This window comes from Mytilus californianus, unplaced genomic scaffold, assembly GCF_021869535.1.
Source record: "Mytilus californianus isolate M0D057914Y unplaced genomic scaffold, xbMytCali1.0.p SCAF_5, whole genome shotgun sequence".
Classification (NCBI taxonomy): Eukaryota; Metazoa; Mollusca; class Bivalvia; order Mytilida; family Mytilidae; genus Mytilus; species Mytilus californianus.
Genome location: NW_026262701.1, coordinates 14,820,739 through 14,838,037, shown reverse-complemented (window position 1 = coordinate 14,838,037; position 17,299 = coordinate 14,820,739).

Here is a 17,299-nt window from a genome sequence, read left to right as displayed (position 1 = left end):
TCAAAGAGAACATCTACACATGCCAATTAACATTTCTGTAAAGTTTCATTAAGTTTGGAGCACTTTGAAATTTTGGACATTTTTGCTGTTTCCATAGTTACGGTGGCCATTTTGAAAATTCCATACCCCGATTGCAAAACTGCACATGCTGGTTAACATTATGGTATAGTTCCATTAACATTGGTTCATACAATTCTGAGATATAAGTTGGACAAAAAAAGTGGAAAAAAAATAAAAATAACTAGATTTGCAATTGCAAGCAATAGCGGATGGCATCCTTCCCCCGATGATAGGTGAGTGGCAGCCATTTAGAAAATTCCAAATTCAAAGAGTGCATCTACACATGCAAATTATCCTTTTTGCAAAGTGATATTAAGTTTGGAGCATTTTGAAATTTTGGACATTTTTGCTGTTTCCATAGTTACGGCGGCCATTTTGAAAATTCCAACTTCAATATGCAACTCTGCCTATGCCAGTTACCATTTCTGTAAAGTTTCATCCAGTTTGCAGCATTTTGATTTTTTTTGAAATTTTGAAAATTTTTGCTGTTTCCATGGTTACAGTTGATAATTCCAAAATTCTAAAAGCAGACATCTCATTGCCACATGTCATGTTATATATCAATACAGTTTCATTGACTTTAGTCAAATACTCTATAAGAAAATGCTAATTTTATACATTTTCCCATAGGGTCAATGTAAAAATTGCCCCCAGTTTCTATGACAACGGCGGCCATTTTGGACCATCCAAATATTGTCTTGACATCTTAGCATACTGGGTAACATTTTCAAAAAGTTTCATCCAGTTTGGTCTTATAACGAAAGAGTGAGAATTTTTGATATTTTAACTGTTTCCATGGTAACGGCAGCCATTTTGAAAATTCCGAAGTCAAACTGCAAATCAGCACATGCCAGTTACCATTCCTGTGGAGTTTCTTCCAGTTTGGAAAACTTTGATTTTTTTCGCATTTTTGCTGTTTCCATAGAAACGGCGGCCATTTTTTACCATTCCATAGCAAGGTGCACAACTTTACATGGGGGTCCTCATTATAGTAGAGTTCCATCAACATTGGTCCATTGGATTCCAAAAACTCGCGCGGACAAAATGTGTGGAAGAAAAATAAGAAAAATAATAATAATAAGAAAAAAAAGAAACGTAGAATAACATTATGTCACCCCAACTCCGTTGAGGGTGCCATAAAAAGAAACGTAGAATAACAGTATGTCACCCCAACTCCGTTGAGGGTGCCATAACTAGATTTGCTATTGCAAGCAATAGCGGATGGCACCCTTCCCACATTGCCACTAAACTGCAGCCACAGTCTCATCTCCAATTACCAGATACCATTTTTAATGAGTTTCATTAAGTTAAGAACATTTTGAAATTTTTTGACTTTTTTGCTGTTTCCATGGTTACAGTGTCTATTTCGAAAATTCCAACAACAGCTCCAACATTAACTAAAACCATGTTTTATATTCATAAAGTTTCATTGATCTCAATTGTAAATTTGTATAGAAAATGCAACTTTTATGAGTTTTCCCCATAGGGTTAATGTTAAACTTTCGCCCTGTTTCCATGACAATGACAGCCATTATGGTACTTCTAAATACTGTCTGCACATCAAGGCATACCAGGTAACATTTCGACAAAGTTTCATTAGATTGGGTCTTAGAATGAAGGATTTAGAATTTTGATTTTTTTTTTAACATTTTTTTAGTTTCCATGGTAACCGTGGCCATCTTGCACATTGTTTATATTCTGGAGTCAAGGGCTGTTTTAAATCTTAATGTTTATGTTTTATAAATAATCTGTCAAGTTCTCATCTGTTTTGTTGCATTTATTTGATCTCAAGATCTGGTTAATCACTGCCACAAATATGGCAGCTGTGAAACATGTGAGAAAACTTTACACAACACAAAATCAATTAATGCAAAATTTTTGTTTTGTTTCCATTTAACAAACACTTAATGAACAAGTAGTAAAAAAAACCCTACCTACCATTAGATCAATTATACATGTTATAAGACGACTCTAATTGTGAATATGTGCTAAATTGGATGGAAAGAAAATATATACATTGAAATATGTAAATATATATGTTACAGTGAATTTGTATAATCAGGGAGTATGTAGAATCCTTGATTTTTAATGCGGTTTTTCATTATCTCTAAAATCATTAGTGATTATACATAATCCCTGAAAATGACCTATAATTTTACATAATCACTGAAAATTTTAAGAATTGTTCTACAAATTCCATTGATATTATTTCAGGGATGATCCATAATACACGTATCCTTTGTTTGATAAAAACAAATCAAATAAAGACAAATAAATCATCTATATTTCTTATCCTTTTAAGATTTAAGTGGACAGTTTTCATCAACCTTTCTATTATCAAATCCAAAGTGAACAGTTTTTCCAGTGACAAGCTATTTAACTGTGTTGAACCATATTTTCCCCAAAACAAAAATGATTTAAAAATTGAAATTAATAATGCAATAATTCTCAACGATAGCGATAACTACATATATATGCAATGAATTGTATTGTTTGCACCAAAACAGAGTCAAATGCACTTTCATGTTCAACATATATACGCGCAGTAGTGCATGTTATCAGCCATAAACGAAATGGCGACGAAGGTAATTGAACATCTGTTCTATATTAGGCAAACATTGGCTGTAATGTTTCGATACCAATTCTGCACGTTGTTTGCGTATAGGGAGACCAAAAATATATATATGCCTATTGTTTGGACGGAAAAGGAAAAGGCTACGAAAAATTTACATATAAGAAATTGAAAAATAGTTATTGTATCTTTTGTTTTTGTTTTAAAAAGAGGAATTAGCTTTGATAAACAGGAATAGTGTCAGTATCTTTTTTTAACACTCAAATTGATTCTTCATTGCACTTATTGCTGTTTATCAATAAAACTTGGTTTACAGTATTCCATCAAGTATCCCTGTTAGATTTACCACTGAATATCCAGGGGGAATATTCAGTAAAATTGACTAACATTAGTATAAATATCTGAATAAATGAATTACTGTTACAAGCAGTCTATTACTAATAGTATCAGTACCAGTATCTCAAAATTACAAGATGCAAGAATACTTTCAGAAGATTGTTACTAGATATGGATTGGAATGAAAGCTTTAAAATTACTTCTATTTTTCTGTCATCAAATTGATTCCTTATCAGTGCTTTTGTATGGCAGTATGAATATCTGTAATATCTCGTCTTTTTCTGGTTTAATTGCCAAAACCTGAACGTTTTGCCGATAAATGATAACACTTTTATTAATAAAGTTAGTCAAACATTGACTGTTATGATTTGATACTGATTATGAACGTTGATCGCAGAAAGGGAGACCCCAAAATATAATAGCCATTGTCCATGAACGGACTGAAAAGGTTATTGCCTGGCTGCAAAGCATAGAATTTTGCTCGGATCCTACGCAAGAAATCAATTTGGGGTGGCTGTTCACCTTTTGCCACCTTCAGAAATGATCACCTTATTTCTCTTTGATGTGCGCTTGAATCAGATTCAATATGTTAAGAACAAGGGTTTTTTTTTTTTTTAAAGTGGAGGTTGCTGCAAAAAAATTGAAAGACAGAGCATGATAATGTTTGTTTGGTAAATATGCAATTATAGATGTCATCCAAATTTACTATATAGTTTGTAAAAATAAATAATTTGTTATGGAGCTTAACATTTTAATATTTATGTTTCTACAGATATTTAAATATGATTTTATAGAATATAGTATTTAAAGTTATTCATTGCTTCTTCATTCCAGTTATTATGTAAATCTTTGGTCAGTTCTACTTCTAGAACAGTTCTACGACTAGAACAGTTCTACGGTTAGATTTTTTTTATAAATTCTACGACTAGAATTGATTTATAAATTCTACGGCTAGAATTGCTTTATAAATTCTACGGATAGAATTGATTTATAAATTCTACGGCTAGAATTGATTTATAAGTTTTAAGAAATCTTTGTCTTAAATATAAGGCTTCGGCAAAATAGCGATTTATATAGAGTTTTGCTTTTTTGCAGGTCTTATTTCAGATTTTTAATCAAGACAACATGTTTAACCCCGCCATATTCTGCATGAATGTGCCTGTTCCAAGTCAGGAGCCTGTAATACAGTGATTTTCTTTTGTTGATGTGTTACATAAATTATTTGTTTTTCGTTCATTTTTTGTACATAAATTAGGCTGTTAGTTTTATCATTTGAATTGTTTTACATTTGTCATTCCGGGAGTCAGGATGACTCGTATAATAATATTATTTGACCTCGTTAACCAAATGTAATAACTTGTTTCCCAATCCACTATTATAAATAAATATGTTTTTAAATTAAACTTAAACTAACCATATTTGCTCTTCATCATGTAAATCTATATACATGTAGCCGCGAACTGCAGAAATACAGTTATATTTTTAGGCAAGGATGGATTGTACAAATGACAGCAATTATATTGGAAAACAATGACTTCAAATTTTATTTGCATCATTTTATAGTACCAGCATGTCCTCTTTTTATTCAAAATATCGAATCGTAAACATATATCATATCTGTTTACGAGTAGTTTTCATACCTTGGACGGACCCGTTTAACAAAAATCTTTTGACCGCATCAACCTAAACTGACATTATTTGATCTTTTTTCTGCAAATCTATATAGCTGCACAGTAATTCAGTTATAATTTTAGGTCAAGGGGGACTGTAATATACAAGTTACAGCAATATTGGAAAACAATGACCACAAAATGTTGTTTGCATAAATTTATAGTGCCAGCATGTCCTCTTTTTATTCAAAATATTCAATCGTAAACAAATATCAGTAGTTTTCATACCTCAGACTGACTCGTGTAATAAAATCTTTTGACCGCATCAACCAAAACTGACCATATTGGTTTTTTTTTTTCATGTAAATCTCTGTAGCTGCACAGTAATTCAATTATAATTTTATGTCAAGAGGGACTGTAGTATACAAATAACATCAATATTGGAAATCAATGACCACAAATTTTTTTTCGCATCAATTGAGAGTGTAAGCATTTCCTTTTTTTTTTATCAAAATATTGCATCAGAAACAAATATCAGTAGTTTTCATACCTCAGACTGACTTGTGTAACAAAATTATTTGTCCGCATCAACCAAAACCGACCATATTTGCTTTTTTTTATGTAAATCTATATAGCTGCACAGTAATTCAGTTATAATTTTAGGTCAAGAGGGACTGTAGTATACAAATAACCGCAATATTGGAAATCAATGACCACAAATTTTTTTTCGCATCAATTGAGAGTGCCAGCATTTCCTCTTTTTATTCAAAATATTGCATCGGAAACAAATACCAGTAGTTTTCATACCTCAAACTGACTCGTGTAACAACATTATTTGTCCGCATCAACCGAAACTGACCATATTTGACAGCATCAACCAAAACTGACCATATTTAACCGCATCAACCAAAACTGACCATACTTGCTCTTTTTTATGTGATATTTATGTAAGGATGGATTGTATAATACAAATGATAGCAATATTGGAACACAATGACTACCAAATTTTGTTTGCATCAATTTAGATTGCCAGCATGTCCTCTTTTTATTCAAAATATTGCATCATAAACAAATATCAGTAGTTTTCATACCTCAGACAGACTGTTATAACAAAATGTTTTGTCCGCATCAACCAAAACTGACCATATTTGGACTTTATTATGTAAATCTTAATATATATATATAGCCGCATAGTAAATCACTAATAGTTACGATGGATTGTATAATTCAAATGACAGCAATATTGGAACACATTGACTACAAAAAAAATTCCACATCAATTTAAAGTACCAGCATGTCCTCTTTTTATTCAAAATATTGAATCGTAAACAAAATTCAGTACTTTCGATATATCAGACTGAGCCGTTTTAACAAAAGTATTTGACCGGATCAACCAAAACTGAATATTTCTATGTCAGGACGGATCGTATGATAAAGATGACACCAACTTTGGAACACAATGACTTCCATGACTACAAAAGTTTGTCCACATCAATTTAGAGTGCCATTATTTCCTCTCTGTACATGCTGTATCCATAATAATGAACCGTCACTAAAGTCAGTGGTTCGTGATGGTTTGTTGTTTTAAACAAAACTATTTAACGGCATCATCCAACACTCACATGACTCTGGGAACAGTATATATGTTCCTGCATGACTGATATACTTTAAAATAAAAAGTACATGTATGAGAAGTTTTCTTCTTGGAATAGTATACTGTTAATATATTTTGAAGAAAGCAAAAAAGATTGATTGATTTTGTGTGTAGCCTATTTTCGTCCAGGGGCAAATGTTTCATTCATGTTCAGATCGAGTATATTTTTCTGACGTCCCAGACTCCGAAATATCATTTATAATCGTTATGGATAAGTCTGTCTAAATTGACGAGATGGTGCAAATGTACATACTTATACAACACGTATTTCATTAATATCCCATAATTCATCCACTGTACAATTTTCGTTTGAACATTTGTCAAAAAAGAATCTTAAATCATGAATGTAAATCCAAGGCAAACAAGGTAAATTACGATTAAAATTCCATGAATTAAATGCAGAGTTATATTTAGGAAGAGACTGTTAAAAACGGGGAACGAAGTAAGGTAAACCATGATGTTTATATGCAATCATATAAAAAATATTTCTCCGATGAGTTGGATAACCTTGCTATCCGCTTCGATATTTGTAACGTTACATGTAACGTTTGATCAGTAAAAATATAGAAAATCTGCTATTATACAGTAAAGTAATTGGAACTGATTTTTTTTCTAAATTCTAAGATGCCCTTACTGCAGTGACGTCATTTAGAACTGTTCTACAGTCCTGACTGATTAAGTCAGTTCTGCTGACAGTTCTACGGTTAGAACTGATTTGGACAGTTCTACCTAGAACAGTTTTAGACAGTTCTACCCTAGAACTGATCCTGACAGTTCTATCTAGAACCGATTTAGTCAGTTCTACCTAGAACTGATTCTGACAGTTCTACTTAGAACAGTTCTAGGGTAGAACTGTTCTAGGTAGAACTGTTCTAGGTAGAACTGTTCTAGGACAGTTTAGAACAGTTCTATGACAGATTATTCTGACAGTTCTAATGAGAGGTAAGAAGTAATCTCCTCTGTATTCTACCTAATTTATATTTCATTTTTTTATTTATTTGAATGAAATATTGTTCAGACCATCACCGTTTGTTTTCTCCTTTTGGAATATCAAGAGATGCATGTCATCAGGCGTTGCTGATACCGACTTGACATGCTTAGATTTCGCAATAGTTCTGGTATCGGTATATGACCCTCATATCAAATAAAAATAAAAAAGTTACACTTACACTAATTATTTTCTTCCGGTGAAATATCAAATACAAATTACTTCGGAGTTTTAATGATATTTTTTTTAACTTTAAATCAATAACTGTATCTTTCGTGTAGTAAATGGTTTCAATGCACAAATCAGAATACAAATGGCGTTTTAAAAACAAAAGTAAAACCTTTTTTGATAAATGACTTCAAAAAGTAAATTATAAGTATTGTAATGTGAAAAACACAATGACAATGCAATCATTAAAATAAAAATTGCAAATTAACTGATGATAGATACTGTTTAATGTTTTAACACACTATCAACAGACTTACCGGTCTATAATGTTTGCCTGTTTGAAAATTACATGTTCTATGGGGAATTGATTGTCATTATATATTATAATCCCATAAACTTCGTATTTCTTAATGTTCATTTAACAACAAAAGAAACAATTATGATTCCAAACATACGCTATATTTCCACATAGAAATAAAATATTATAGTTAGAGCTTGTCAAACATATAATACATATAAAGACACTTATTCATTCTTAAAAATCGTATGTCGACCTCCATATAAATTATCCTTTTTTATTCTTGATAACTCTCTTTTATTAAGTGCAATTTGGTTGTTATCTCATTAAGCTCCAAATACGACTTATCGAAAAGCAAGTAACTGAAACGAAATATCCTATTTACATTTTGGATATCTTGTCGTTTGATTGTTCCTTAGTATATTCTTTGTCTTTTTTTTCTCCGTCTTATAGGCTTTATGACATGTTCGTGTTCCTCAGTTTTAAGTTTTCTATATAGTGTTTTATGTACAGAAAAAACCTCATCATAGTTATCAGGATTACAATTTTATAGGCAAGACGCACAGTTGTTTGTCTCCTCGTCGTTTTTTTTTGTGCCATGGAATTTTCAGTTTATTTCGATTCATGAAGTTGAATACCTCTTTGGTATCTTTCGACTCTTTTTCGTGTTTGGTCTTCCGGTATATCAATCAAGAATAAACTTTATAAACTTGCCAATCTTTGGACAGAAAGGGAACACCCAGGTTTATAAGAAAACTCATGCTTTTCTTGGAATTGTTGTACAGCATCATTAGTAACGTAAAAAGGTTTCAATTTTAATACTAAGTGTTCTGAGAATTATTGAAAAAAGCGAAAAATGGAATGTCATGTATTTTAGTCTTCTCGTTTTCTTTTTTTGAGGCGTTATTTCTTCCAATCTTCAGATCGTAGAAAAAAGGGTTTTATATTTTTTTGTAATGTTTTAGTCAAGATGCCAATTTTTAGACCACAAATAGAAGGAATCTGTAAATAAAATTTAGACATAAATCCAATTTTTTATTTGCATTATTATATTTATTTTTTATAAGATATCTGATATGACGTGTCACTTGTGAAATTTAATATATTCACTTTATCTATTTATGTGATAGGGATAGGGTAAGGGAGATAAATCTTGTACCTGACTGAAAATCCTTTGTTTATTTTTGGCAATTATTATAACTTTAACAAAGCACGTCTGTTACATATATCAATTATTGTTTACAGGAGATAAGGAGCTACTGCAATTGTATCAGCAGGAATAGGACAAGCTGAATAAAACAAAATGATCGTCGGGTTTAATTATCCTTACAAGATTGGACAGTACCACAAGTGAAAAACATATCTGAATATAACTCCTAGATGTCATTTCAGTCATTTAAGAGTTGTTATTAATAAAGTAACTGTTTTTATGTTAACACCGAATAGATAACATGTTGAAATCTAAACCCAAACTATTTATAATTTGGTATCAACAACCTATGCACAGACATTTGTTTTCGTGTTTTTTTAATTTCAGTAGTTTTAAACAAAACCAAATGAATGTTATGAGCAACGTTTTTACACCTAGCATGTCTTTACTGACGTATATAAAAATAAAGATGAAAAATTTTGCACATTGTGTAAACATTTATATGGATTCATTAAAAATATATGATTATTTGACTAAGCAATTTTTAACTCAAAGCGTAATCGTTAATGAATCTTTGATTAAAGTATGCGAATGTATTTTTTGTTATCAAAGTTTTAAAAATCCATTGTTACCAAATTTGTTTGGATACAGTGTAAAGTGTGATGGTTTTTTTCTTCTTCAAATGTCTCTTGTAGAATTCAACAATGAGTTACATGATATATTGTCAAAAGCAGCGATATCCTAAGATCTACCAAGCAAATACAGATCCTGCAGGTCATCTCCACCATCGCTGTAAACCAGAATGAAGGTTACTATGTTATTACATAGAAGAAGATAGTTATCATCCGTATACCCATTTGTATGATAATTATATCACTGTATTGTTCTATATCTATTTTACGGTCTAAAGTAAACTTCGAAGGCATTTGCGGAACAAATGATGAAATTGAACTTGTTGAGTTTCGGTGGCTTATAATCCACGGAAGTAAGTCTGGTTGTTGCCAACGATGTAATAGTATTTTAAATATCCTGTTGCGGTTGGAATATCATTATTTTTGTGATATCTAAGTTAACGATTTCTAGTTACTTAATCAGTAGAAAGTACATGCTTTTGTGAACCATACTTGGATACTTGATTTATTTTCAGTGATATCTTTTTAATTGGTCTTTTCAATAAAACTGTGTTTATATGATTCAGTTATAGCGGTTGAGAATGTTTCCCTCGTGGTTAGAAAAAAAGATTCACTAAAGATAATGTCCAAATATCAGTCATATGGTGCATGCAAAAAGGTGCATTCAAGTAGTGGCTTGTGATACATTGCCGACAAAGCATATCGACAAAGCTTACATTGCTTTAATATATTTTTATTTTACTAGAACATTAGTCGCACGTTAACTGTGATGTGTCCTTTTTCTTTGAGACGAATTATTATAAATTGTAAATTGTAGTAATTTAATCTTAATTTACCTGATTTAGTTATGCTATTTGAACTACGAAAATAATAATAAAAAAAAAGATAATAACTTTAGTTTAAATGTGAACACAACCTCAGACTAATAGTAAGTTTGGCGGATTATACATTTTCATTTTCTATCCATAACAATGATTGTAGTATGCTTTTATAAAATGTAACAATAACTTGGCCATACTCGAATTGAGCGATACATTTTTTTGTAGGATTAGAATATAGAGAAACTGTTTCACATGAACGGATTTACATGTACGGAAGAGATTTAAATAACTGAATTTTGAAACTTTTAGCACAGCATATTTGTTTTAAATAATGTTCGAAGGTAAAAATGAAAAATAAACATTTGATATCGATGATGTGTCAACTTTTAAAAACTATCTAAGTCCACATTGCGTTATCCAAAGGTAATTATTCCGACAAAATCGCATGCGTTGTCGTGCTTAGCACACCCAAATTGTTATTCAAAGTATCGAAAGAAGGAGCTGGGTGTCTGATGTCAGAACACCAATTTAATTGTACATGTATCACCTTTCTATATACCAATTTTTAACCAATGTTTACAGTATTATAGTGAAACGCGACCGATCTGATGTTAACGACTAATTAAATAAACCCTGTTTTGTTTTCGAAACTTTTAATAAGTATACTATGGAGCGCATTAATTCTCAATTTTTAATGCAAAATCGGAGACCAGTAAATTTTCACTCAAAACGTGCCTAAATTTATTCATTATTCACCAAAAGTTTCATTTCTGCAAATGTGTGTGTTAAAATTGAGAATGGAAATGGGGAATGTGTCAAAGAGACAACAACCGGACCATAGAGCAGACAACAGCCGAAGGCCACCAATGGGTCTTCAATGCAGCGAGAAACTCCCGCACCCGGAGGCATCCTTCAGCTGGCCCCTAAACAAATATGTATACTAGTTCAGTGATAATGGACGTCATACTAAACTCCAAATTATATACAAGAAACTAAAATTAAAAATGATACAAGACTAACAAAGGCCAGAGGCTCCTGACTTGGGACAGGCGCAAAAGTGCGGCGGGGTTAAACATGTTTTTTGAGATCTCAACCCTCCCCCTATACCTCTAGCCAATGTAGAAAAAACAAACGTACAACAGTACGCACAGTAAAACTCAGTTTAAGAGAAGTCCGAGTCCGATGTCAGAATAGGAAACAAAAGAAAATAAACAAAATGACAATAATACATAAATAACCACAGACTACTAGCAGTTACTGACATGCCAGCTCCAGACCTCAATTAAACTGATTGAAAGATTATATCTTCATCATATGAATATCAGGCACAATCCCTCCTGTTAGGGGTTTAGTATTATACCGTCATAAAATATATGAGAAGAACACAACCCGTGTCATGCCAACAACTGGTTTTAGAATAAATATGTTTAATTCCGATGCAAAGACCCTATAAGTGAATCAATATTAAAGCCAAAATATGCAATCTTTAATGACCTGACAACAGTATTAGTTAGTTAAAGTAGACAATGAAATCAAACACATTATTTTATGCCAGAGTAGGTGTTCTTTAATATATGTTCTAAATTGGAGTCGGTGAATTGGTGGTTTGACACCGCATAGCTGTTGACCAAATATGAAGCCATTCCGTTCAGTAGTACCAGAGAAAAGTGTGACAGAAATACTCATTGGAAAGACAGAAAGACTGACAAAGTGAATGCAATATAGCATATACATATAAATGCTTTTAGAGAGCGGCGTTATAATATTCGTTTTGTTCGTACCCTTGAAACTCTTTCATAAGCATCTAAAAAGAAATGTAGGATTAGGTACCTAACAATGCAATTATTCTTACATATTGTTTTCCAGGAGTAATTACTTCTGTAAAAATAACTTTATCGAACATGATTTGCGAAATGGTCCAAGGCCTGGCAGACCAGAACCTTCGGTATGAATACAATTATTTTAAAATCTGACAAGAAATGGCATGATAAAGCTTACAACGTAATTTTTCATATAATTTACATTTAAAAAAGACATCATTCCTGTAAAAATGATTAATCGGTCCTGACTTTACAAAACTTTCAAGACGTTGCAGATATAAACCTTAGAAATAAATATTTCATAAAAATCTGACATAAAATGTAGGCTTGAGAGTGGTGACAATGAATATCCAATAAATTTACATTTCACTGGAACAAAACGTCTAAACAAAGAATATTATTTGGCACTGATTTTTAAGCTCTTTCAATACATCAGCATATATATCTTTAATATAAATTGAAGTAATATCTGACAAGAAATGTAAACTTGAGAGCAATGACAATGCAACTTTAATTTAATTTTTATTTCTAAGGGACACTAATCCCTTAAAATGGTTGATTGGTAAATACGGAAAGGACGCAACCACAGACGCACGGACGGACTCACGTCCGATATTTCTATGTCCCTGCAAAGCGTTCCGACGGAGAACGAATTATCATAAGTTGTTAAATATTGATTTCTTGTCAATTATTCATTATGTAATCAAGGTTTAAAAAATTTACATCTGATATAGTTATTTATCATGATTGATATGGGTCCTTAAACATGTTTGCTGTGGGTGGGTGCAAGATTTAAATGTTCAATAACAAGTACAAAGGACATGTGGGACAATAAAAACGAAAAGTTGAACATTACCAACAAATTTCTACCTAGAAATCATTTACAAATCACGAAATTTAATTCCTGCGCAAATAAACACGTTAACAGTTTAAGTGTTGTCTAATTTGATCTATAAAAAATAAATATATTTTTAGTAAAATGTTTCACGAGAGGAAAGACACTTTCATTATTATTGGTATAAAAATATTCAAGTTCAAGAGTCCCTGTTATTTTCTCAATTTTGTCACTAGAATATTAAGTGAAATGGCTCTCGTACTTTCAGTACTCTGTAAAATAGTTCCTAAAAGAAACAAAACTTGTACGATTAAGTAATAGAAAGAGCTTTGTTCATGTTTCAATGTATCTGTTGTAAAACGAAACCGTTTGGGTGTATAGCCCTCATCCTATAATAACGGATTTCTTTAAGAATCTGGCGTTTATCACCCAACGTTTGAAGTTTCTATAAAATTGGACCAAAATGATAGGCACAACAAAGTATACAGTAATTTATTAGCAGTACTAGTCATTATGATCTTGACCTCAATGGCATTTTACGCTGAGATTTAATAATTATGTTAATTTTTGAGTAATTATGAATATCTAGACTAATATACGGTATAATATATGTACTTTGGTTATTGGAAGAACAATATCAGTTTGATTGGTTTCATGAAGCTTCGACTATCATAAAGTTCTGTGAACAGGTGCTTTTCCTTATTTACTTGAAATCGTAAAAGGACAACATTTTTTGCAACCGCTGCAGAGCGCAAATTACAATTTATTTCTAATTATCTACCTTTTTTCACTTAACAATGTCATTAAATGATTTTAATTAGTTAGCAACTGAAAATAGAGTATTCAACAAAAACATGTATTTACAGAGCTAATACACATTTCACGACAATAATATATTTTATTGTGTCTTTACAATCACGTGGTATACAGTCTTTGGGTACATGGACCCTTTTAAAGATATAATTAGCACTTCATAGTAAAAAGGTTTAAAAATCAAGCCATTTTGAATAGCATGATTTAGTGTTTTGTGGCCTATAGGTAAAAATTTTAACTCGAGAATGTAAAGGCCGGGAACAGTTTATGGTGTTCATACAAACATTGGAATTCTAAAAATGTCCTCAGACCTTCTTTCAAAAATTAATTTTCTGAATTAAAAATGTGTTAAAATAAAAAGTATGCCAATTGATAGCATATGTCCTTCAGATTCCCAAAGTATATTCAAGATAAAGAAAATCTACATCCATTTTGGCAGTGAATATTTATTTACCTTTGGTTTTTAACTTTAATAAAGTTAATTAACAATACATCTATTGGTGAATACACTGGTCAACATACGGATATTGTTTGAGGTAGCAATACACAATTAGGAGTTTAGTTTCATATTTTTAGGCCCCGGTGAAATTTTCAAATATGAAAATGATTATGCTATAAAATTCATTATTAGACGTGCGAGAAATGATGAAGCCTTCGAAGTGGGTTTATATAACCATAATTGATATTAGGTTTCAAACATTGAATTTTCTTTGTCTGGCTTGTACAACTCGTAAATGACATGGACGTGATGTATACAATCAAACATTTTGATCTGAAATCATAAATATAGATAAAAAAAGACAACAAGACCACATGTACAGTGAACGCAAAACATCAATGAACAATACCGCACAACGGAATGCTTGCAGTTTCCGAAAGCAAGTTCAAAGAACTTAGCATGCTGATTAGAAATCTTTAAGCACTACACATTTTTACCAGTGACTGTAGTAAGCCAATGAGACGATTTCAAACAATAATACAGGTAGATTTGATATTGTGCATTACCAAAAGATATGTACAAAATTTCAAAGCAGACAGAAATAAAAGAGATACTTTATAAAAATTAATTTGTATTCTTCTTTCTAAATATTAATCCTCAAAACCAAGCGCAACGCCAATAACTGAAAAACAGCAATATAATTATTATCATAATCGATAAGTCAATTTAGCCAGTCCGAAAGAATTAATATTAAATTGAACAGCTGTGTATGAAATACAACTTTTAAGAATTTCTGAAGATGTTACTTTCCTTCCAGAACAAATCCCAATATTTGTGATAAAATTTTATACAAGTTATCACCAATTTATGATAATCATATATCTGCCGTAAAAATGAAAATATTACGTTGCTTTAAAGTCTGACACATCACTGCAAACACTCATATATCGAAACAACACTTTAGAAAAGTAAATTTTGCCTTATGAGTCATTAATATACGTAAGAAAGATTATCCTGAAGATTTCAAACACCACTTCTACGGTATTGGGTCGATACTACTGCTCGTTGACTATCGGTCGTCGAGGGTATCATCAGCTCAGTAATCAATACTTCGTTACTGTCATAATTTATAACAGAATTTTCTAAAATTGTCCGTTTATAACTTTAAAAGTAGTTAAGGTTTCAACTCCGTCAGGCAATAATGACCTTAGAATGATTTTGCTATTATTTTGTCACATAGCTCTTCCACTGTTCTTATACATCCTTTAGTTTCAAATACTTGGCTTTGAGCATTACTGATGAAGGAACATTTCGAAAAGCGCTTCGGATGTTAACTATGAATAATTTGATATGTTTGTTGAAAACCTATTGGATTCCTTTTTCACGAATGTGACTTACCGAATTAGACTATTTACCGGATTTGTAATAACATAAGCAATACGACGGGTGCCACATGTGAAGCAGGATCTGCTTACCCTTCCAGAGCACCTGAGATCACCTCCAGTTTTTGGTGGGGTTCGTGTTCCTTAGTCTTTAGTTTTCTATGTTGTGTCATCTGTACTATTATTTGTCTGTTTGTCTTTTTATTTTTGGCCATGGCGTTGTCAGTTTGTTTTCGATCTATAAGTTTGACTGTCCCTCTTGTATCTTTCGTCCCTTTTTTTTTTTACGACAACACACAGGCGACCTTATAATGTATACATAATTTAAGTATCTGACTTATTTCGCATACATATAATGCATTTTGTAATAATGATTCTATTAAACGTGTAGTGATCAAATTTGAACCATGCTCCCATATTACTAAATCAAGAGTTGCAACGCCTCTAACAGATAATATAAAGTTAAGAAATTGTAGAATGATTGTCAATGAGCGATTTTTCCCCAGTGACCAAATTACGTAACGGTTAACAACTAAATAAAACGATGAAGATGTGGTCTTCCAAATTGGACAAAACCCATACCGCATAGCAAAGGCCCCGAAATGGCAAATGAAAACCAGTTCAAACGAGAAAACAAACGACCTGCTTATGTACAAAACAATAAATGAAAAAAAAAAAATTATGACATAAAAGTAAAAAAATGACAATCACTGAATTAAACTTCTGACTGCACAAACAGGAGACGGAGTTAATTGTATACATTAAACATGTTTGCGTGCGCCAATCTCCGATTCTTGATCTGAGTTAGTGGTGGAACAGCACAACATAAGAACAAACCACAAAAATCTGTTGAAACAGGCTTGATTTATCAGACCGAAGAACAAAGACTGGCCTGTTTGAAATCAGAATAATGTTTCTCTGTAGAATGATGTTTATAGTGGCACGTTTGAAATCCAAATCAGCGTGTAGGTCTATATAGCTACAAAGCAGGGTTCAAATTCATATCTAAATAATTTGTCCTTGTCCTCAATATGCATTTAATTTGCCACTGTACGTTAAACAGCTATCCATCCATCCGTGCATGTAATGGTAATTCTAGTGTGCGAAAAGAGCATCAAATATAGGATACCAAACGATTAAAACGGAATTCTAAAGTGTTAACCGCCAACCTGTATTAAGTAAATAAAGGCAACAGTAGTATACATTAAAATGAAACACACACAGAAACGAACTATAATATAACAATGGCCATTTCCCTGACTTGGTACAGGACATTTTAAGAAAAAAATGGTGGGTTGAACCTGATTTTGTGGCTAGCCAAACCTCGCACTTTTATGGCAATGTTAAATATAACACTAAAATGACACCATTACATGACATGAATACAGTACAACATTACGGACAGAGAATGACGCAAATAAACAATACAATATAGTACATTTGGACAAAGAAACAACAGAACACTGAAGTGAACAAACAACAAACGACAATGCAACACACACAGAAACAAACTATACGATAACAATTGCCATTTTCCTGACTTGGTACAGGACATTTTTAAGAAAAACATAGTGGGTTGAACCTGGTTTTGTGGTTAGCCAAACCTCCCGCTTTTATGGCAATGTTAAATATAACATTAAAATGACAACATTACATGACAGGACTACAATACAAATAAATGGGAGAACATATAGGACAGAGAAACATACGAATAATAGCTA